The 24633-nt window shown below is 42.3% G+C and overlaps 1 protein-coding gene across 1 annotated transcript in view; it reads left to right on the top strand.

Annotated features, from left to right (window-relative positions):
- Positions 1 to 24633, top strand: part of ZHX3 (zinc fingers and homeoboxes 3) — a 62723-nt gene that overhangs the window by 27656 nt on the left and 10434 nt on the right. Inside the window, exon 2 of the mRNA XM_084646064.1 lies at positions 3122 to 3215. The gene's annotated coding sequence lies outside the window, so the exon portion shown is untranslated. The remainder of the gene's footprint in view (positions 1 to 3121; positions 3216 to 24633) is intronic.

Below are 24633 nucleotides of genomic sequence, written 5' to 3' on the forward strand. Positions count from 1 at the left end.
CTGCATCTAGCCATTACAAAAGTGACTAGTGATTTGGGGGGCTTCAAATTTTTGATGCCCCCAAATTGAGGCACCTTAAAAGGTACCTTATTTTCAGAAAATGCTAAACACCGACTCTCTGCATATGTGGTCCCTTTTCTTAATTTGAGCACCCAGAAATCCAGGCATTCAAAATCACGAGTCACTTCTTAAAATCTTGGCTATATGGTTATTGTCTACAGGTGAATTGGACCGAGACTGCTATTGATATTCTGTACAATAAATGGACACAAAGAAAAGGAGTACTTGTGGCACCTTAGAGACTAACAAATTTATTTGAGCATAAGCTTTCATCGGATGCATCCGATCGAAAGCTTATGCTCAAATAAATTTGTTAGTCTCTAAGGTGCCACAAGTACTCCTTTTCTTTTTGCTAATACAGACTAACACGGCTGCTACTCTGAAATAAATGGACAGTGAATAATTGTAAAGATGAGCTTGGATCTATGAAAACTATGGATCTATCTAATTGCTACTATCACAGAAAGAATTACAGATAAGCTGCCTATAAGACTTTCAACCTTGTGCTTGTTGTTACAAGATCTTTATGCAGGCTACTAGAATAAAAAGCACTTGATCAGCACTCTAGTGTTTGTCTCTTATTATTCATTAAACTTTTCCTGGCATTAAACTTTTCATTAAACTTTCCCCCCGTCCCTTGTTCTGTTACTCTTGTGACCTGTCAAATACAGGGATAGACTTCCAAAATGCATGTCCATTTTTGTGTGCACAGGTCACGATCTATGCACTAATGCAGTGGCTCTCAACCTTTCCAGACTCCTGTACCCCTTTCAGGAATCTGATTTGTCTTGTGTACCCCCAGGTTTCACCTCACTTAAAAATTACTTGCTTACAAAATCAGACATAAAAATTCAAAAGTGTCTCAGCACACTATTGCTCAAAAATTGCTTACTTTCTTCTTTTTACCACATAATTATAAAAGAAATTGATTGGAATATAAATATTGTACTTACATTTCAATATGTAATATATAGAGCAGTATGCACAAGTCAGTCTGTATGAAATTTTAGTTTGTACTGACTTCGCTAATGATTTTTATGTAGCCTGTTGTAAAACTAGGCAAATATCTAGATGAATTGATGTACCCCCTGGAAGATCTCTGCATAACCCCAGGGGTATGCCTACCCCTGGTTGAAAACCACTGAATGCATGTGCACACATACCTTCAAAAAAATCTGGCCCATGAAAGTACAGCCCAGGAAACTGATGTGCCTTCATAAAGGTTTCTATGACATCACAAACTGCTCTTTGCTGTTATAGTTACCAAACAGTCATCCGAACCCTGTGAGTTGGCGTGGGTGGAGAGGAGGCCTTAGATATAGTGAAAGTAACTTCCAAGTCGGAGTCATGCGATCACAGGAATAGTGGTATCAAACAGGCTTTAAAGAGAATAACTACAGCAGAGAAGTCATTTTTCTTTTAAGAGCAGGAACGGAAGTTGCTGTTGATAAAGGGAAAAGTGTAGAGTATGTTTGTGTGTGCTGCTTAATACCCTTGAAGAAATGGTAAGCTTTTTTTAATTCCACAATACATCGTTCTGTATTTAAATTGAAAAATGTCATTGATATGCTATCAAATGACTAAGACCCAGTAAGTGACTCCATGTTATTGAAAGGGAGATGTCCGATTCCATACACGGGTTGTTTTGTGAATAGTATGGATAATTAATATGCTTAAAAATCCACAAACCATCTAACCCTGTTGGCACATATAGGGCCTGAATGATCACCTCTTTGAACTCTTCCCAGATCTATATAGATAATTTGGCTCCTGTTTGTTTCTAACTGTATTAGTGTGATGTCCGGTTTTGGTAATGTGGGGGTGCTAGAGGAAGCTTCTAACATTCAATAAAAGGGAAATCTGCTCCACCACCACTTTACACACATTTCTGCACTGGTCGTCTTGATGGAAAAATGGCTTTTATACTTCATTGAATACATTTCTCTGACCAAAATGAAGTAGTTCAGAGAGCTGCTTATCTTCAGCAGATCCTAACCTGAAAGAAGCGGCCTAATAAACAGCAGAGATTTGGCAAGGGACTTGTGGCTGGGAACAGCTGCCTGATGCAGAAGACAGAGGTGCTTTGGATTGCAGTGAGACTGCTTTGCTGGGGCTTTCTATTGGAGGTTGCAAGAGATATGTTAAGCTCTAGGCAGCTAGTGAGGCTACTGACAGTTCCCCCACCCCCAAGCTTTAGCAAGAAGCAATTAGCAAGTGTGAATTTTCCTTCCTGGAAAATCTAGTATGGTCTTCTGATTTCCTATCCTGGTATGACTTTTAGCACACCTTTTTCCAGGAGAGTTTTTACATATAATTTTATCTGTCTCTGAATTTAGTTCCAGACCTCTACTTGGTCATTTATCCCTCCATAAGGATATGTTCACAAATTATGAAATATCTTGGGCTGACTTCGCTGTTTATGGCAGGGAGTGTATGAGACTGGACAGCAGCTGAGGAAAATGGAGCAGGGAGAGAGAGCACAAAGCTAAAAGTAAAACAGCAGGTTTATATATAGCTGCAGGCTGCAGCCCTGTTGGTTCGGCTGCTGCAATCGCCACTTCAAACATGTTCCTGGCTAGTTAATCTTGATAGTTCTCAGCTACTTTGAGAAACCAGCTGAACAGCTACAGATAACTAGTGTTGTAGCTGCTGCATTTTCATTTTATGGTGCATATTCATCTTGCCGTATGCAGTTCTGAAGATCTTGGTACCTAGCTGAGTGCTCAGAAACGAATCCATTTTATTAAACTAACTTTAAATAAATGGGTCTCCTTTCTAATTAAACGAGCAATTGGAGGAGACATTACTGGGTACTTTCCTGAGGATTTACTATAGTCTATATAAAAAGAAAAGGAGGACTTGTGGCACCTTAGAGACTAACCAATTTATTCTATATATGGGTCTATATATGGGCAGAAGGCATTGTGAATGTGTGGTGACTTGTGCAATCAACTCAAACTCCAGGCCAGTTTGTATTTGTATCATTATTTATAGAAAGGTCATGTTTCCCTTTGGAACCACAGTAGTAAATTTTGGGGTGACATTTTCTCTTGTTTCTTAGAGCCCTGAATCTTGACTGCAGCTGAAGGGACTGCTGCCACTTGAACAATGCGTACAAGTAAGGAGGAAGAGCTGGAAATCAATACATTTTACAGGTAAGTAGCAGTTTTGGTATTTTATAGTTTCTGTGTATAAACACGTAACGTAAAAAACATGTGTGAATGCATAGGGTTGGTCTGAACAGAGAAACATGCCATATTTCAATCTACATCCCTTTTCTTGCATTTATAGTGAAAACTGAGTAGCTCTGTGTTAATTTTAGAGGGTACCTATATATTCTGAATGCGTGATTGAATGAGATACTAAAATACCTGTTTTATTTAATAACTAAAGATCAAATAAAGAGCCCAGTCACTGGCCTGAGCACCCATTCTGAGGTCCTGCAAGAAGGATGCTGAAAGGCAGAGGGAGAATGAGTCCGACTTCCAGGCCATAGAGTTGCTGGGAGACGCTCTCTTGGAAGCTAATGTAGCCCAGTGACTGAAATATTTGGGTTCATCTACACTGCAATAAGACACCTGCGGCGTCGAGTCTCACAGCCTGGGTCAATTGACTCGGGCTCTTGGGGTTCGGGATGCGTGGCTAACAATAGCAGTGTAGGCGTTCAGCCTCAGGCTGGAGGCCAGGCTTCCCCTTCGTGGGGTTTCAGTGGCCAGGCTCCAGCCTGAGCCCGAACATCTACACTGCAGTTTTTAGCACCGCAGCCTGAGTCAGCTGACCTGGGCCAGCCACAGTCTTTTATTGAGGTATAGGCGCCCAGGTAGGGGGGGAGGGGACGCTGCACTCCCCTTCCTGCCTTTCATGCGCCTCCTGTGGCCTGCACATGAGTACTCGGCAAGGGAATGCTGTGCTGCACTCCGCCCAGGGGCCAGAGCCCCTGTGCAGCCACGCTGGTTATGCTCTCAAGGGACCCCTGAGGAAAGGCTTTGCCCCTAAATTTGTATCTATTGACAGGACAAAGTCAGCTTCAAATACATCCATGTCATTCGGCTGTGTTGTTCATGAATCCTTCTTGGCACTGGGGCTGCAGGCAGCTGAGTGCAGATTCTGCATCACCAGCAAGGGCATAGAGTGGGATCTAAATATGTATGTGGGGAGTGTTGGAGGGTCCTCTATGGGATGATTTTAACACAACCACTTACTTATCACTCCCCTCTCTCCCATTCTCTGCCCAACCCCACCTCAGAAAATATCCCTTGAGCTTATACTATGGCAGCCCTCACTTTAAGTCTTTAAATCAAGATTTGAGGACTTCAGTAATTCAGCCAGAGGTTATGGGCCTATTGCAGGAGAGGATGAGGGTCTGGGGCCTGCAGTGTGCAAGAGGTCAAACTAGATGATCATGATGGTCCCTTCCGGCCTTAAAGTCTTTGAATCTATCACCACTGCTCCTACCTGTATTTGGCCAAAGGGGTTGCAGAAAAGCAATGCATGTGCCACTTTTGCTAATCTCCAGATAAGAGGCCTGAGCCAATAATTGCACTCTGTTTTCTGTCTCAGTATTGCAGAGCTTTAGAGAACAGTCTTGTGTTGAAGCAAAGCAGAATCCCTCCGATTCACAAAATCGGAATCCGTTAAATTTATTGTTAAACGTCTTATGAGCAAATGTAAGCCAGCAGCCTGACTTGTTCACCCAAAACTCATTCATGCAACAAATAACCACCTCTTACCACAGTTGGGGATTTTGAAATTCTGTGAAAGTTTCCACCCTATCTGTCCTTCACCACCCAGTCAGGATGGATAGCCCACATGCCATTTTAGGAAGATATTTCCTTGTTAGGAGCATTAAAGGTGGGCTGATATTGTTATTGAACCTATTGCTTTCCTGACACGCTCCCTGTTGTGTACTAAAACTAGACTGTTAACAATTTCTCTCCCTAAAGATAAATAATTGGCCCTGTAGTATTCAATGATTTTAGTGAATGATACATTGGGATGCACCTGCAACCCTTACTCAGTCCTCTTAGAGTTTGTCTGACTGAAGACTACTAGCTTTTTGACCCACTGTGTGTGTATCAAATCCCCAAACACCTTACACTAGTAATCCTGCAAATTCAGTGAACTTTGGTACCCTCATGTACATACTTTGAATTGTCCTACCTTATAAACAGCAGAGCTGGCAATAGTCATGTGATAACATTCCTTTGCAGCTTAACACTGCCATTATTAATTCTGGTTGTGGTGGCGAATTATTTGGGGTGGGACCTATCAGACACATTTTTAAACCATATGTACATCTCCTGGTATTCTCCACTGAATAATGAAAAATCTAGGTGGATGACTTGTGTGTAAAGAGTTCAGGTGAGCCAAGTGGCTCTCTTTGTGTTACGTTTGCAGAACACAACATTGTTACTTGTGGCACCTTAGAGACTAACAAATTTATTTGAGCATAAGCTTTCGTGAGCTACAGCTCACTTCATTGGATGCATGGCTGTAGCTCACAACAGCTTATGCTCAAATAAATTTGTTAGTCTCTAAGGTGCCACAAGTCCTCCTGTTCTTTTTGCGAATATAGACTAACACGGCTGCTACTCTGAAACAACATTGTTAGTTACTTAAGCATTTATTCATAAAGACAGCTCAGAGGTATTGTAGGAACATGTCATCCTCGCTGCCTGATGACAAGCCTGCTTTGCCACATGGTGGGTTTCTGATATTGCATTAAGAAGCTTTAAGGAAATAAACTATTGGTATCCGTGCTCTTAGAACTCTGTTATTTTTCACAAAAAGTAATAGTTTATAAAAATTTCCTTTCTGTTTTCAAAGGATTATGCTAGCATGGGTGTTAATATGCATTCAGCCTGCTTTACAGTTTTTTCTTAGATCACAAATGCGAAACATGTTTATTTGTGTTTTGTATGAGCTGATTCTTCCCCACCCTATTTAAATAGTTTCTGTGCACAAAGCCCACAATGTCTGCAGGATTTATTGAAGTCATGGGAAAACATCTTGGGTGAACCTTAGTTCTCAACACCTGTTCCTAGGAATAGAGTTTAAAAGTGCATAGCTTGGCTCTGAGATAACTCGAACTAGAAAATAATAATTTAGGATAAAATTCAGTTTGGCAGTCTTGCTCAGTCCCTACTTCCAACACCTGTATTAAAGAGTGAAAGGAACTGAGCTGGGCATATGCATTCCATTTCTTTTAATTGTGCTTCCTCTACTGTTAATCTGATTTCTCATATTGGGCCACCCACTGATGTGGCCAGCACTGCTGGTGAGACCTGCCCATTTTAAAGGGCCAAACATTCCAGAGGGGTGTATTAACAGAATGGGATTGTTCAGTGTGATGATGCCTGTGCCCAAGCAAAGTGATGCCTGAGCTGAAACTGAAGTATTTAAAAGCCATTATGATGTTGTAATCTACAGGCAAATTAATAGGGAGTGAGAGGTAGTGTGGTCTAATAGATGGGCTGTTGGATTGGGAGTCAGGAGATGTGGATTCTAATTCTGCCACTGACTCTGCTTTGTGACCTTGTCAAGTCACTTCATCCCTCTCTTTCCTCTCCTTCCCCACTCCCATCAGTCTTGTCTATTTACAGTGTAGGTTCTTTGGGAGAAGGATTAGCTCTCACACCGTGTCTATACAGCACCTAGCACAATGCAAGCCCTGGTCTTCTAGGTGCTACTGTAACAGAAATAATAAGGGGGAGTTGATAACATTTGATTTGGGGTTTCTTTTCTAGTGCTACATCTTACAGCTTGGTCCTCAGGCAACGTAGTAGTAGGCCTATGGTTACCGGTTCAGTCGGATTACTCATGCCCCATTTGAGGCATATCTGTGGAAGTTGTTGAGCTAGCTCTTGTGATGGGATGACCTGTATTCATCCTTATCAAACTGTGGGGTCAGAATTAAAATATGACATCTGATGTTCAAATCATGTGATACTTTCATAGTGTGTAATTGGATCCTCAGACTGAAAGCCCTGACTAAAGGCTGCTAACCAAAATTACCAGTATTCTATTAGTTAGGCAGCTGCTTTGGAATGGTGTTTTGCCAGGAATAAAGGATAGAACCAGCATTTTGCTTTGGTTGAGAATGCACTGGCCACACACTTATCAACTAGAAAAGAAAACCATTTCTAAAAATACAATCTTATTGGAGACTACATTTTGCTTTTTCTAAAAAATAATAATTAATCTTGGTGACCTTTAAAAAGATGATGGGATTGAAACAATGCAGAATAAATTCATCGCCTGTTGAACAGGTGGCCAGAACCACCTCCTTAAAACTGCAAAGCTCTTCCCAGAACGGACCACAAGGTGTTCAGTATTTTCCTCCTTTTGTCTGTCCTCAAGCTTACACACACAATGTGTGTGTCCATAGTACTCTAGGGTTTTCCCAACTAGCAACATAGGTGAGATTTCCCTTGCAATGCACACCACCAAAAGCAGACATTTTAGTTACCTTTTGAAGCATCTGCTTGAGATACGTGGGTAGCAGCAAGCTGACAAATTAAATAGCTTATACAAAACATGAAAAAAATAATTAGTAAAATGCTAGGCCACTGGCGATTTAAACACTGCAGAAGTTTCTTGGCAAGACCCAACTTGGTTATTTTGACTTTTCACCATGTATCCTATATTATCCTAACACACAATGTCGTCTTATATGGGTTTTTCTAAATCTATTGCCCAGCACTTCTATCATTTACAAAATTACCTGTATCCTAAAGATGTTCGCAGAAATGGTTGGGTCATCTTCAGCTGTTGTGACCTTTTTTTAAACACCCAGTGTCATCTGTTGTAACTCATCCACCATGCAGGAGGCCTGAAGATCCTCCCTGAGTTTGTAATGTCCCTCTGTAGTCAGCAGCCTTTTAGTAGAGGTTTCCATCTCTAATTTCCATGAATGGAAAAGGGTACCGTTTGGGAGCCTTAGTGCTTGCTTCTTCATAACTCAGTGGTTCCAGCTTACAGACAAACTTCCTTTAGGGGCTAAAAGGTCAAGAATAAAATGTATTTATCAAATTTTTTCCCTCACAACTCTGTTAGTACGTTTACACGCGTAGTTTGTGCTTGTCAATACCATAGTTACGCGTACATTCAAGATAAAGGTATGTGCAAATGGCCAGTGAGATGCACGGTTATTGAAGTCTGGCCTGCTATTGACATGGTCATATTCTCTTTAGTGCTTCTCTGAATGTACATATTTATAAATGAAGATATCATGCCAAGATTAAACTTATGAACTGTTCTACCATGTTCTTGCTTAGAAGAGGCAACCCTCCAAAACAAAACAATACCCTGCTCATCTCCCACCGTGATCTAAAGTTTTACAAGTGCTCATAGGAGCTGGAATTTGAAGTGGTTTCCATCCTGTACAGGGTTTACAATTTGGTTCAATGTCTCTCAGCACCCCCATTACACAAATTGTTCCAGCCCCCTTGCACATGCTTTTGCATTTCTTCTGTCTGCTGTACCAAAGAAGTTGTTCATATTGTCACACCAATAACATTGCAATTGATTTTTTTTTAAAAGAAACATTTTGACTAAAACACCATTACTGGCACATTAGGCTGGACAGGAGAAAAATTCTGATAATTTAGTCTATACCTGTGTAGTTTGGGATACTCTTTTTGTTACTTAGTACTTTGATGTGGAAACTGAGGATGAATATAATTCCCTCTGATATTTCTATCGGAAGGAAGATCCATTCTCTAGGGAACTTGGGAGGCCTGGGTTCAATTGTCTGCTGTGCCATAGACTTCCCATGTGACCTTGGCCGAGTCACTTAGTCTCTCTGTGCCTCAGTTCCCCACCTGTGAAACAGGGATAATAGCACTGCCCTGGTAAGAATAACAACTACATTTCAAATTGCGAGGCGCTCAGATGATATGGTAACAGGTGCCATATAAATACCTTAGATGGAAGGCAAAGGATGCTTTTTTGGGCCAAAACTTGTTGAAGAGAGTGTGTATGTAAGGGGCATTAAGGCTTTTGTTTTTTTGTGTAGCTTTGTTCTATTCTCACTGGAAAAATTATGTGGAGGAATTTGAATCATTTTGAAGATGACTTGTAAATTGTCTACCCTCCTACCATCCAGACCCACTACACACACCCATAGCAAAATGTGCTGAGTGCCCCACATACTCAAATGGAGAAGCATTTGGCAGTTTATTAGACTCCTCCTTAAGTTTTAAATTTAGTGGCTGGACTCCTGAGTGGCCTCTAAGTAGATTGCAGATGGCAGGAGAAATACCTATGTGTGGTACAGCCAAGATGAAATGATGCTCTCTCCTGCACTTACCTGCACAAAGCATATTCTTTCTGGGGTTTATTCTGCTGCTTTCCTATGGTGCTTTTGCTCTCATTCAGAAGTGAAGAGGCCTTTAAGAAAGACTGAGCTATGGTAAACTAAGGCCACTTCACCTCTGAATGAGAGCATCCAAAATCACATGGGGGATGCCACGCAAGGAGAGTTTCTAGAAAAATTATTTTTCTTACATTGACCTAACTCGGTAGCGTAGATTGGGCCTAGAAGTTGACTGAAAGTGGGGTGGGAGTGGTTAGTGGAAATTGCCTTGAAAACAAAAGGGAAGCTGCCAACAATTTCTCTAACATAGACGCCTCCTTACTTTGCTGGTTTTGCATGTCTTTGCACAGTCTGCATGGGCTGTAAGTGAACTGATGTTTACTGTATCTTAAAATGATAAAAGCAATTGAAAGTAAGGCACAGACTTGGGACAACTAAACTTTTTCAGTGCTGGGAAATGAAATCTCTTTCCAGCTAGTCTGCCCAGGGATTTTGTGATACCATTGCTTAGAGCAGAAACTTCTGTAATCAAAGAGATGAAGATCAGGGTGTCTTCAGTTTGGTTGGCACCACTTCACCAATCATACTTGGCAGTTTCAGAATGCTGCTGAGATAGATTTGTCCAGCTTTAGCATGGGGGTGGGGAAGGGGATGACAGTTACAGAATAGAGCAGCAGGCTCTAAATTTAGAGGCTTGTGGCTAGTGACTCCCAAATCCTTTCAGTGTAGAAGCAGATTGCCTCAGGGCTCTGCGTATTACCCTGGGTATAGGGATTTGGGAGGCAGAATTTCCCGAGCTACTTTCCAATTACCAATGCAAGGTGGTGTTTACAAGATTGTGCATTAAGTGAAGTCTTGCTGGAAGCCTCTCTCTTCTATGATGATCTTGGCTATCCTGCCTCACATTGGCCACTTGACTGATCTGCTTGATTTAGGATTTGCCTGGTTGATCTTAAGAGTATTACACTGAAGAGCTTTGCTATGAATTGAAGCTATCTTGAGTGTTTGAGTTGATCAGAGATGAGCCCTGCAGACTTGCTATTTCTCCCCCCTGATATTGTAGACAGGCATCCACTTAATCTTTTCCCTACAGGTGATTACAGCAACCCCATTGCAGGCTTCTGTATAGAGGGGAATTCTTACCCTCCTATGCTTTATCCCACTTGACAGGCTGTCACTTTGGTGCTGTTTCATTAAGATGCTTCCATGCTCTCTTCTTGCCTCTCCAAACTAGAAGAAAGCAACTGCTTGGATTGGTTTTTCCTCCCTTGGCCCCAGACGCTGAGTGGATTTTGGCAGCTCAGCAAATCTGCCAGTAGCTAAATAATTTTATACTTCAGGGTTTCAGACTTAAAGCAGATTTAGAATAAAATAGTAGCATAGTTAGGTTGCGACAGCATAATTGGGAATGTAACCTGTCCTTGCAAACCTTAGTAACACCCTGATTTATTTACATTGTTACCATGTCTCTCTCTCTCTCATTCATTTACCGCAGGTTAAAGTGGTGGATTCTTAGCCATGGAGACTGCCATGTGTTCCTTATTCACAGGATGGGCAGCAGCAGTAAGCTTTCCCTGTGCTGTCATGCTAGTTAACACTACAGCACCTTGGCCTCTTTCTAAGGCTATGTCTACACGATCACTTTTGTCACTCAGGGGGTGTGAAAAAACACCCCCCCCCAAACGACAAAAGTTTTAATGACAAAACACTCCGGTGTGGACAGTGCTTTGGCGGTGGGAGCCACGTTCCTGGCGATGAATCTACCACCCCTCGTTGGAGGTGGTTTCATTTTGTTGCCGGGAGAGCTCTCTCCTGACAATAAAGAGCAACTACACATCACACCTTACAACGGCACAGCTGTGCCATTGTAAGGTGGACAGGGTAGACATAGCCTATGACTGACAACTGTAACGGTGACGGGTTTCATGCAGTAGTGGACAAATGTATACTAGGCATCAGACTTACTCCCTTCCCATAGGTTCCTCCTTTGATTTTGGCTAACCTGGGTTGGATTTGAACTGGTGATCTGGAGAAGAAAGGCTCCGTAAGTCCATTACCGTTTTTTGAATTCCTTTATTTTGTGGGCTGCATGCTGACACTACATACGCACTTTTCCAGCATGCTCTCCTGTGCAGAATCCTGCTGGAGTTTAGTTTATCATGCTGTTAGCTGTCAATTAAGCTACACACAACAAATCATCTGTACTGCACGATACGCACGATTGATAACATGGAGTGATTTAGACTGGCTAAATGAACGGTAGCCTCACTACATTCTGGAGAAATAAGGGATAGTCTTATGGCCTGCCATGAGCTGAAGGGATCATCTAAAATGAAGAGAGACAAGCTAATACCTTAGTTACATCAGATGAGAAGAAACATGGCCAGGTTGGCCTCTTGCTTACAGTGTTATAAATGAGGAATAATTCCTTTTCAACTCTTAATTGAAGGGTATGGAATGTGGGACTCCTAATAGAGTTTTTCTCCCATGAATTTTAGTTAAATAGGTTATAACAAGACCAAAACGAATCAAAAGTTTAAACAGTCGATAAAAATCCATTCCTCTCTCACTTGAGCAGGGGTGGCCAACCTGAGCCTGAATTTACCAATGTATATTGCCAGAGAGCCACAGTAATAAATCAGCAGTCCCCCATCAGCGCCTGCCCTCCAGCCCCACAGCGCCTTCCACCTGCCGCAATCAGCTGTTTAGCATGCACAGGAGGCTCTGTGGGGGAGGGGGAGGAGCGAGGGCATGGCAGGCTTGGGGGAAGGGGTAGGGGCCTTGGGGGAAGGGGTGGAATGGGGACAGGGCCTGGGGCAGAGCAGGGGGTTGAGCAGTGTGCTCCGGAGCCACAGGTTGGCCGCCCCTGCACTTCAGGTTCACTTCTTCCCTACTGGTGACATTGTCATAGGCCTACTAGTTCTCCAGTCAATCTAGTCTAACTTACAAAACAATCTGCTCAAAAGCCGGTCTCTTCCCCCAACAGAAGTTGGTCCAGTAAAAGATATTACCTCAGCTACCTTGTGTCTCTTATATCCTGGGACCAACACCACCACTAGAGACCATCAGGGAAACAGACTTTCAGTAAAACCCAGCATTCAGGCCTTCTTTATGCATCGTAAAAAAACAAAATTGGGATAAACCCATTCTCTGCTTCTATCCTCCCGCATGCCTTTGCAAGTGACCTTTCAGGACATCTGATTTGGGTAGATAACCACAACTATTAGCAGACTAATTAGTTTTCTCTCTGGAGAAGTGGTTCCCAAACTTGGCCACCGCTTCCCGCAGCTCCCATTGGCCAGGAACGGCGAACCGCGGCCACTGGGAGCTGCAAGTGGCTATACCTGCAGACGCTCCAGGTAAACAAAAGCATCTCGTGGCCCGCCAGGGGCTTACCCTGAACAAGCCGTGAACCAAGTTTGGGAACCACTGCTCTAGAGGGACAAGGATTCCAGGCATATTGTGGACCCAGATAATTTCTTGATTCTGTCTTAGAATGATTCATCTGGCTTTCTGAAAGATGAAATTACTGGATAGACTTTGTAAATTACATTGTAGCCAAAATGTAAGTTACTGCATACCCATTCCACAAAAGATTCAAAGGAAGTAGAACCTGTAACTGACGCAGATTTCACCTGCCTAGCAGAGAGCTGATGGAAAACTTTTGTTCTCGTTCGAGTGGCCTCTGCACATTCCCACCCTTGGGTCAGTGCAGCTCAGCAGGCACCTTGGGCCCGCACGTGGGAATACACAGAGGCACCTCTCGGAGAACTGCAGTTACAGGTAAGTAACCCTTATTTCTTTGTCAAGTGGCTTCTGTGTGGGCCTAGTTGTCAGACGAAGGCACCTGCCAACCTGCAGGATTGGTGCATCCCAAGAGTGGGAACGCTAAGAGGTTATCTTAAAAAAACAACAACAAAAAAACCCCTCTGGTTACAGGTGAGTAAACGTCATTTTTTCATACAGGGGTAAAGAGGTAAAGGAGAGAAATAAACTAGTTTAGGATATACTTTTAGATATATCGATATAAAGTGTTTACTCTTTTTTTCTTTAAGGTAATTTTATAGATTTACCTTTGCATTCAGGTAAATGTAAAAAAAAAATCCTGGTATTTCCATAATTTGATGACAATCTGTACATTAGTTTTGAAACATATAGAAAACCCCCTGAAACTAGAGTCTATAAAATCTGACAGTAATTGGGCAATACTTAATTCCTCTTCAGGAGTTATTTTAACATGATGAATCCAGTCTGTAATGTGTAACTTCATAGAAATTCTATGAATTTTGACTTGCATAATGATAGTAATTTCCTTTATTACTTTTTCCTACATTTTTGGTTTTGCCAGGTCATATTAAGATTTGACTTGGAGCTTTGAATGTGTGTCACTAGTGGAAGGGGAAATTGTAATATTAACGCCATCTAATACCTTAAACATATTCAGGGATATAGCAAAATTGGATAATATGGTGTTATTTGTATTTTAATTCTTTCACATTGCACTCTAAGATCCCCAAACTGGTGTCTGAAAGGTATTAAAATAACATACTCTATTGTATAAAGCTTTGAATACAAAGTGGAGGTTAGTAGATTGTTGGCAGTTCACGGGTGTGCACACTAATCAGTGACTGGGAAGCAATTCTTCCAGTGTGTCTGGAATTCTTAAAATGAAATTCTCCATATTAAGGCATTATCCTGATCCACAGGTTTAATTACGACATCAATAGTTTGAAGTAAGGTTTACAGGGAGACCTCTATTCGGAAAAACAAAACCCTTTTAAATGGGCTGTCACAGCTCTTTAAAGTCTCCCTTGTCCACCCCATGTAGCTACCAAAAGATATTTCCATCAAACAGCTATTGAAATGGCTTCGTGAGCTCCTGTCCTTACAGGAAGGAACACCACCTTCTGAGTCTCAGCAGAGAGCTCAAATATTGAACAAGCCATAGGGCGTGGTCTCCCGTACTCCCACATTGTGAAGGTTGCAAACCAGCCAGTAAAACATCTACTTTAGCTACTTCGCCTTTACTTACTGGTGTTCATAACAGTCCATAAGGAAGACCCCCTCCACTGTACGGTTTTCTTCAGACAGGCCATAGAGAACCCCCTGGCAAGGACTGTACATAGTAGCTGAAAGCACCCTTGGTAGAGTTTTGTTTGGAAATTACTTGCAACTGGCTGAATATTTAATATTAAAGGATTGTGACGCCACAAAGGCTAACCCTCCCCCCGCCCCACACACACACAGTTACTGGCCATATCAACCCACAGTAGCTAGGCGTTAGAGAATACTAGGGCAGGAGTCCTGCTTTCCTTGGCTTTCAGTAGTTGTTCTGCTTAGTCTCTCTGATTTCCTGCTAAGTCATTTTTAGATGAGGTGAAATCCCAGCAGTTACACATGGAAGAGGCCTATCAAATCACCTGGGGTGACGAGAAAGACTGTGCCATTTGCTTAGTTCCTTTAAACTACAAGGCAGTGGGGATTTTCTGTCAGGGGTTGCTCCCTTAGCCTTATACCGTCCCGGTCTACCCACAAGGCAGTGGGTTTGATGAGCCACAGGTAGTACCATCTACTCTCATTACGGTAGCAGGCATAGCCTGACCTGACTCAACATCCACATCAGAAAAGCCACCACAACAAGATCTAGACTGAACAAGAGGGTATGGGAGGACAACAAAACTGACAGAACACACAAAGATCTCTGTGTATTGTACATGTGTTATCAGCACACTTTTGTATGGGAGCGAGACATGGACCTTATTGTCTCATCAGGAAAAGAGGCTCAGCAGCTTTCCTATGTGTTGCCTTGGTCAAATCTCCTGGCGGGACAGAGTCACCAACACTGAGGTGTTCAAGCGGGTCAGTATACCCAGCATGCAAACACTCTTCACACAGAGACGCCTCCGTTGGCTTGGGCATGTGTGCCAAATGGATGATGGGCGCATCCCAAAGGACATTCTCTATGGTGAACTGGCATCTGGAAAAAGACCCAAAGGACGCCCAAAATTGCGTTTCAAGGATTTGTGCAAGCGAGACCTCAAAGAAATGGATGTGGACAACTGGGAAGATCTCACTCAGGACCGCAGCCTTTGGAAACGAGCTTAACAAAGGTGTCCGGAGTTACAAGAGGAAGCCGTCTAGCTTAGCAGAGGAGAAAAGAGCTCTCAGAAAACAGAGCCCAAAGGGTCAAAACGTGGCCTTTAAATGTGACAGATACGGCAGAGATTGACTCTCTCGAGTGGATCTCTACAGCCATGTTTGCGGCTGCCATAAAACCAACTGAGTAAATTCTTTACCTCTCAGGGGCACATCCCCATGGTCTCTCGAAACTGAAGGATGCCTACTACTTTCAACTAACTGAAATGTCTTGATATTAAGGAAAATTTTTTCATTTCAAGCAGCAAATAACTGGATTGCTTTTATCTCACAGCTGATCTCTAGGAGAGAGAGAGAGATCGATCTTAATAAAAAATAATTGAATCTCCTTGTGTAAGGATAATACATTCAAAGTGCCATTCTAAACTGCCAGAGAAAGAGTGGAACTCTGTCAAGCAAGGTTCACAGTGTCAATAATTCTCAAGCTCTGTTCTATCCACAGTGTACTGTCCAAATTACAGTGGATCAACAAATATATTTTAAATGAGAAACAGTTTTCAAAAGAAAAGTGAAGCAGAAAGTGAGTCCTCTTGGCTCCAGTGCTGCTGGATCCAAGGTTTCACCTGTTGGAATTTCAAATGAAAATCTAGATCCATCTGCTCCTTAATATCAACTTTCAAAGAAATATAGGCTCACTGTTAAAGAGGTAGAAAACATTCACAGTCTAGTTTCTCTTGAATGCTGTCCCAATTAAAAAATCCACTGTCCGCTGATCAGGATATAAAGTCAGAATAATTAGTGATTGGTCTTCAGCGAGGCCTTCATATGTTCTTGTGAGATCTGTTGGGACGACAAGCACAGAAAGTAGGATCTGGCCAACTCAGTCATGAACGGGAGATCTCAAAGGTCCACATGGGTGTTGCAGGAAGTGGTGTGGGTGATTCAGAGAGTGGCACTCTTCAGAGAGTCACTGATGAACCAATGCAACAACCTAATGTTAGACAATGTAGGCAAGATTTTCCAAAAAATTCAGCAGTCCCAATTGGGGCCAGATTTCCCCAAAGTGCTGAGCTCCTATTTAGACACCTGAATAAATGGCCAGATTTGAAAATTGCTTAGCCTTTTGCGTGCCGAGATCTTTAGATATTGTGACCTTGCAATGGGAACAGCTGGATGCCAAGCACTTTTAGAAATCCAGTCCTTAGTCAGGTGCTTAAATGGAAGTGGAGCTTATTTGAAAATCTAGTTCCAATTGAGCACTTGAAAACCTGGCCCTACCCTACTGAAGTTTTCATTCATCTGAGTCTCAAGTCCAGGATCTTGACCATTTAAGACACTCAGCAAAACTCTTTAAGAGTAGGCATGTTCATTCATGATATTGGGACAAAATTACAGTTATAGAATTGCACTATGTCCCTAATTTCCCTCCACAGTTTCAGCTGGATGCAGTATTCCTCACTTCCTGTCCTCCGCTGTTGTGTAGCATTATTGAACGTTATTAAACACCTGCCACTTTCTACCCCAAGACCTTAACTGCTAGCATGCAGCCAATGCAGATCCCATTGATAACAAATGGAAATCCAGGGATGGTGGTCTTATTCTGTTTACACAGCACCTAGCACAATGGGTCAATGAATAGGGTACCTACAAATAATAAATAATAATGAACATGGACAGAAAACTGCACCCGATTTGCTCCAGCCGTGATCTCATTTGTGACACTTGCCATGTAGGAGCCCAGTGGAGGAGAGGGCAAATCAGTTTCCAGCTTTCCTTAACAACGGCTTAGAAATCAGAAGAAAATGTACAAGAGGTGCTTGAGGTTTAGGCACTAGAGATCTGTATTATTATAGAGCAGGTAGGAAATTAGCTTTGTTCCATCCTTTGAGCTCCCACATTGCCAGTGTCCCACAGAGCGCTGCTTTTCCACCACTTGGCCGCTCATAATTCACAACTGAAAAAAAAGCCATTGTATCATTGGTGAAATTTACCCCCATGGCCCATGCAAGGCTCCAGTTAACCTCTGTGTTTGACCTGTGTATTTGGAGGTAGTTGGGCAGGTAAGCAGCCAGGCAGGCGAGCCTCTGCGTACATTGCAGGACAATGTGCCGCTCCACAAACCTCCCCACAAGTTGTGCGTGTTGCGGTAGTTTCAGCACAACAACTTCCACAGGCTTCCCATGACAAAAGCCATTTCCTCAGGCTTTGTGCTGTTTGAATAGCAACTAGTGAGAATGTTTTGCCTTGTGAAGGCTCATGTGGCTGACTGAAAGCAGTAGCACTTTAGAATAGCTTCAGGAAAAAGCAGAGGGCTGCCTTTTCTTTTTACCAGTAGAACTTAAAAGTCCATCTGTCTTGGTCTTATTCACACACACGGTGATGGGTGACTATGAAGACATGGGCATTAATTTGCCTCAAACTCTAACAAGCCTGGTCTTCTAAAATAGAAACAGTGCACTTTTAGGCGCACAGGTGTATTTCTGGTTAAAAGCCCATTCTGCGTTGATAACTAGTTAGACATATTATTTCAGGTCAAAATTTCATGCATTTTTCTCCCCCCCCCATTTCCTTTACCGGTTTATGACACACAGGAACGACACCCATTGCTTGACTATCCTCGTCTGACCTTTTGTAACTTGGCTCTGAACTGACTTTGGGTCTTTTGCAACACACTGTCAGAAGGGAAAAATCCTTTGTTAAAATACAGCCAACTCCTTCCTCAACATGGAACAGTTTGTTCAACTGAAAGAATGACCCAGTTCAGTGCAGAAAACACATTGCCATAAACTAGCATATTTTAAAAAAAAAGTTGCAAAAGAGATCAACCATATTGAAGCTACAGAAGAGTGTTCTTTAAGCAAGGCTCTGGGGGAGAAAAATTCATAGCTTCAATGTTTGCAGTTGGCTTTTCAGCTGCAGTAACAGTAAATTAGGACAGACTAGTGGATACTAAGCTAGTGCTGGCATATTGCAAAAGTGCAAAATAAATAAAGTAATCCAGAAACACTTTTGGGAAGGGGATACAGAGCTGTATTAGGGAACAGTCTGCACTGCAGAAAGTAAACTCATCAGTTTCTGTGTAGCATGCGTAAGTACTAAATGTAACAACCTGGTACTTCCCCTTTAAAAATTTGGACCTTATAATTCTTTGTTCTGCACAATGACTTTCTTGGAATTACCTCTCCTCCATGCCTTATGCAGCCACTTGGCAGCTTGTGATCAACATATGTCTGAAGCAGAGTTGGGGCCTCAGTGGGAGGGCTCTGCCAGTCCTAACGTGGTTTCATTGGCATGTTTCTTGAATGCAGTCATTGCTAGTGTAAAATCTGATCCCAGTATTGTTCGACATTAATATTACAGTAGTGCCTGGAGACTTTGACCATGTTGAGTCCTTATTGTACAGAGGCATAGCACAGTCAAAAAGCAAAATTGATGCCCTTCATGTGCTCAGTGGCCATATAGTGCTTACATCTGTGATTGGCCAACCGGCCTTCCGCAGCATCTGCTGCCCAACATTTCTCTGCCTCTTAAAAGATCCAAGTGATGGTACCAGAAATCCAAAAAAATGACTAAGATCAATCTGATCTCAACATGCTTCTTTGAGAGCTGAAAAAATCCTTTCTGAGCTCTTTGCCAGTTGCCAAGGAATCAGTGTTTAGATGCCCCCCTCTTGGCTTGGTGAGTGGTGGTTCTACTGTTGAGTATAGCGTACAACGCTCCGTGAGTGAAAATGAGTTAGGGACCATTGGGTTTAACGTGTCTTTTTTCACAGATAGGACTGTGCAGTAATATTAAACGGCTAGGATATTATAGAGAGAGCTGACTCTGCGAAGCTGAAATTGTATTACATACCAAATTATTTGTGAGCCATTAAGCTCTGATACCTGATTATGAGCTCTAAGCAACCTGGGCTAGAAATGGCTGTACATTAAGCAAGCTGTGAGCACAGTGTTATACTGTATTATCCTAGACTAAAATACAACTCTATGGTATACAAACAAAAGTAAGCCATGTGCAGAAATTTCAAGTGCCAGAAATCAGAGCTCCGGTGGATTTATAAGCTTTAGCATCTTGCGGCGTTCAAATACTATTTTGTATAGCACCGGCCCACTTAATGGTATTCATAATGATAGTGCTGCCACGGGTGATGGCCTGCAAGGAGATGAACTGATGTATTTCTTGAGCCTGTATGAGAAACATCATCTGATGTCTCACACTGGTGGCAGTGGTTCTCAGACTGTAGTCCTTAGCCGACTAGTCATCTCTAGGAGCCTTCCTGGTGCTCCCCAGAATGAACTGTTCTGGGAATCCAACAGTGTGGGGATTGGAGTTGAGCATGGAGGCGAGTTCATGGGACAATATTTCTCATGTGGAGTGGTTTGTAAATGAAAAGGTTGGGGAACCAATGGTATTACAGTCAAATTTTGTATTCTTGAATTCTGGATACTTAACAATTCCAGTACAGGGATTATTGAGAACAGTCCCCGTTTCCATCACCTTAGGAGTCAACCTTGTTTTGACAAACAGGTCTAGGTGTGTTCATCAACTTCTGGGGCACTGATGAGTGTGTCAACATACACTTGTTGGAGTGCTGGTGCCACTTTTAATAGACTGTGTTGCTGCCTTGTCAGACTTTCTCATGCCTTACAAAGATAAGAACAATTATGAGCTAACCTATAATGAAGCCCATGTGCAATAGACCTTCTCTGAAGAGGTCCAATGGTATGTGAAGTGTGTGTAGCATTTAACTTATTCTGTTCTTAGCTCATACAAATGAGGGGAAAAAAATAAAAGGAGTGAATGAATTAATGTTCAAACAGAAGCATGCAAACTTGAGGAGGATGCTTGTTTTGTTTTGTTAATACTGACATTCTATGGAAATATGGCAGGCAGACAGGCTCAAACAGTGGCATGTTGCCAGTAGTCTAAAGGTTATATTATCCCATTGACCTATTTTTATACTATAATTGCATTCTGTTACAGCTACCTCTTTCTAGCCCGTAGTCTCTCTTGGTTGCATGCTCCTCTGAAAAACAGAAGATAATCCGCAGTGTTAATGCAGAGTATAAGTTTCTTCACAACTAACAAAGACACTAACAAGTTGTTGACATTTTTGGAGGAACCTGATCACAGTCACACACTGCTGTTCATAAGCTGATGATGGCGTAATAATAAAAGCAGCTTGAAATGGGTAAACAAAAATGATTGCACAGTAACAGAGGATTCCTCTTAAACACTTGTTTTACATGACCAAATACAGTTGCGCTTAGATGGACCAAAATGTAAATGAATGGCTTTGTTCAACCTGTCCAAATGAGAATAGCTCTATTCTACTCTATTCTGCCAACTAATAGAGAATGAATATGATGATTCAGTCAACCATTTTCCACTGCCTGTAAAGTGGACATGCATTTTCAAAGCCAGGCTTAAATTACAAAGCACCCTAAACACTGGGCATAAAGAAAAATTGTTTGTTTATTCCTTAGCACAAATGTTGACTTGTGTGATGTTGCTTGAAACTGCGGAGAACCTAGGGTGTGTTTATAATGCAAGATAAGAAGATACAAACAAGCTGTTATTGCCCTGCTGGTTTGTCTTGGGCGGATGTGATGTTAGCACAATGAAGTAGGCATGCTTTGTCAGAGGAAATGTTGCTGATCAGACATTCATGTAATTAGCTGTCCCTCAGAAAGTTAAACAGATCTTGAATTAAATGTTCTCTGACCTCTTTATGTTACAGGACTCTGTTCTCAGGGCATAGACTCTGGGTAGCAGAGCAATGTCAGCCTTGACCTAGTTCTCCCCCCACACTCCTTTACTTCCCTCTTAATAGTAGGTGGCAAACAGGTACAGGCCCTAGATAAAGATAATCCAGAATTCCAAACAAGGCTTGACACTGAATGTCCATGACCTGTGCTAAGTTGGACAGTGCATGAGGTCTTGCCTACCAGCTTCTGCAGAACCTTCAGCTCTAAAATAGCAATATGTCTAGTGCTTGTGGTTGTGAAGATAACCTTCCAAGTGTGATCCCATTCAGAGTCGCCTTCCCCCGTGCACTGCCGAAAGCCCAGATTCCTGGCTCTATGTCTGGGCCTTCGGAGGGAAGGAAGAATTCTGTCACCTGCTACTCAGGCTTCACAGCCCAGTGTGCAGGAGCAGGTGATTTCCACTCATCTCAGGGTTTGAACATCCTTGCTGTGCAGGAAGCTAGGTGCTAAAATATTCAAGAGTGGTACATATTCACTTCCCAGGCTCACCAAATCCTGCCTCTTCATCTGCACCTATAGAACCATACGAGTTCAGCTAAAGAAGATCCCCCTACCATCACACACACCTGTGGCTACAGACAACAGGAAGTCTCAGGACTCACCCCGAGGTGTGAAATGCCTCCACTCACCTCATTGGGTGTTAACTCTGATGTTTCTCCATATCTGTTGTAGGCCTGCTTTACACAGAGTTTAAAAACTGATGAGTTAAACTGGAGCAGCTTGTTGTGTTTAGACTAGGCCTTAACTTTATCCTTCCATCACTTATCTGTCTGGAAATTCAATAGTCTTCACCAGCCCTGCTCCCGCTCAGCTGAATGGTGAGTGCACTGGCAGCGAGGAGGATAATTAATCTGACTAGTGACCTCCTACATGGTTTGTCATGGGCTGGTTGCAAATGCAAAACAAATGTTAATGACTAACTGTAGAGAAGAGATCCTGGAACCTGCTCAGCTGCTCTGCATGTGGGATGCCAGCTCTGTGGCACATGTGCACTTGTGCTCCCTCTCTCGCCCCACGGAGTGCCTAAGTAAAGGAGGTCAGTCTCTATTTGATGGACTGAAATAGTTAGCCGTAACATACAGCCATTATGCCAGGTTATCTGCACACCTCTGGAGCATGTTGTGAGACCAAAGGCCAATGTTTAACTGATGTGGGTATGCCTGGACAAACTTGCTTCTTAAAGCGGTAGTATTTCCATAAAACATTTCATTTTAGTAACACCTGGGTAACCTATCGATTAGGTCTGGATACACACCAGGGTTGGAATGTTTGTTGGCTGATCCCAGCAGTCCTTTATTCATGTGATTTAATAGTGATGATTACTATTGTGATAGTAATAATAGTGATGATGATGATGATGATTATTTATTATTAAAGAACCAATCGTGTGTTTGGTTTTGAACAAGACAGAAAGATTTCAGAGTAGCAGCCATGTTAGTCTGTATCCGCAAAAAGAACAGGAGGACTTGTGGCACCTTAGAGACTCACAAATTTATTAGAGCATAAGCTTTCGAAAGCTTATGCTCTAATAAATTTGTTGGTCTCTAAGGTGCCACAAGTACTTCTGTTCTTAAGACAGAAAGAGTAAGCCTGGCCTTGAGAAAGTAGCTAACAGGCCCATAAAGCGTCAGGAAAACCATTAATTATTATTATTTTTTTTAATGGAACATTTGTGCTCAGACTGAGTTATGTCAAATTTCAGAGCAAGTTTCTGTGTCCAAATCACAGTACTCTAAAAGAAGATACCTGTCTGTATTATCTTTTTTTTTTTTTTAAAGTACATATTGTCACTTAACTCCACAGCTCTCAACATTTCAAGTGGCTAAAGCAGGATGTGACCCCACACCGGTTTGTCCCATCTGCCTCTCTGTAGATGAAGACAGAGGGGCAGCCGGGCCAAGCCTGAGTGACAGTGCAACCCTTGCACCAAGTCACAATGCCACTCAGTTTGGAGGGCTCTTTCAAATGGCGGCCCTAGGGAAACTGTACCCCACCGGTGGCCTTGATTGTGGGAAATGTTCCCTTCAGCTGGGACAAGAGGTTTTGGGGTTGAAGCAGGACAGTCCTGTGAAACCGGGGACTGTTGGGAGGTCTGTGGTGGGAATGCAGTGATTGTCTTACCACCTTCTGGATTCCAGCAGTAAGATAATAGCTCCCACATTTAGTTATGGTGTGCATTAACTTTTCGTTTCTGGGCAAGGTTTGCAGAAGGTCACAAATTAATCTTCTAATTGAGGAACTTGGCATTGTGTGGGATGAATGTTTTGCATTAACAGCCTAACTCATTAATTCACTGAAACATTTAAAACCAAACCAGTTAAATCCAGCTGAGCCAAGAAAAGCGGAAAGTTCAGACCCTCCAGTGCATATTTTGAAACCTTTTAAACCTTCTTTTGTTAATCTGTATAAAAGTAAGCTCTCCGAAGTTGTAAAACACAGTTTATAATTGGTCTTTAGACGTCATTTTCCTTGTAAACAAGGACACGAACATGCAAAAAGCTAGCAAAATAATAAGACGACAATGTAGTGGGTTGTTTGTGCGTGACAGAGAGAATGGAAGAAAGCAGTGAGGCTTAGAGCAGCAGTACTGTTTTTTCGAGTGATCGTTAAAGTTAATACAAGATATTTACGTAATTGCTATTGTTTAGATCCTGGGGGTTGAGAATTTTAAAGTGCTGTCTTCCTACCACACCACCCTGCTGCACCAAACCTGAGCATCCGTTCGTTGCCACGATACGAGGCTACTGAACAGCTCATCTGGTGAAGTCTGCCTGTGTGTGATCTGATGATACATTGCTGGTGTAACCCACTGCCGCCAGAACGTGGGGCTGAAACGACCTGGCCAAAAATTAAGCAAAGCCAAGAACACCTTGCTGAGTAGATTTTCCTCTATTCGCAATCTACGCACAATGTTGATAGCAATTTCACTATAGGCATTTAGAAACCAGTACAGTGAAAAGTCTGGGCAATTCCCTAATGTGGATGGAGTTATACCAATATAAAAGTGCTTATACAGAGGTCGCAAACTTTCCCAATAGAAGCACCTTTATACTGCAGGGGTTGTACCAATTTTTAACTGTCAGGTTTGAAATTGAGATCCAGTGGAACCTCAGAGTTACGATTCACCATTGTCACAAACTGACCGGTCAACCACACTCCTCATTTGGAACTGGAAGTACGAATCAGGCAGCAGCAGAGATAACCCCCCCGCAAAACGCAAATACAGCACAGTTCTGTGTTAAAAGTAAACTACTAAAAAAATAAAGGGAAAGCAGCATTTTTCTTCTGCATAGTAAAGTTCCAAAGCTGGATAAAGTCAGTGTTCAGCTGTAAACTTTTGAAAGAACCACCACCGTGTTTTGTTCAGAGTTATGAACAACCCCCATTCCCGAG

Source organism: Lepidochelys olivacea (genome assembly GCF_965140295.1).
Source record: "Lepidochelys olivacea isolate rLepOli2 genome assembly, chromosome: 13".
NCBI classification, from domain to species: domain Eukaryota; kingdom Metazoa; phylum Chordata; order Testudines; family Cheloniidae; genus Lepidochelys; species Lepidochelys olivacea.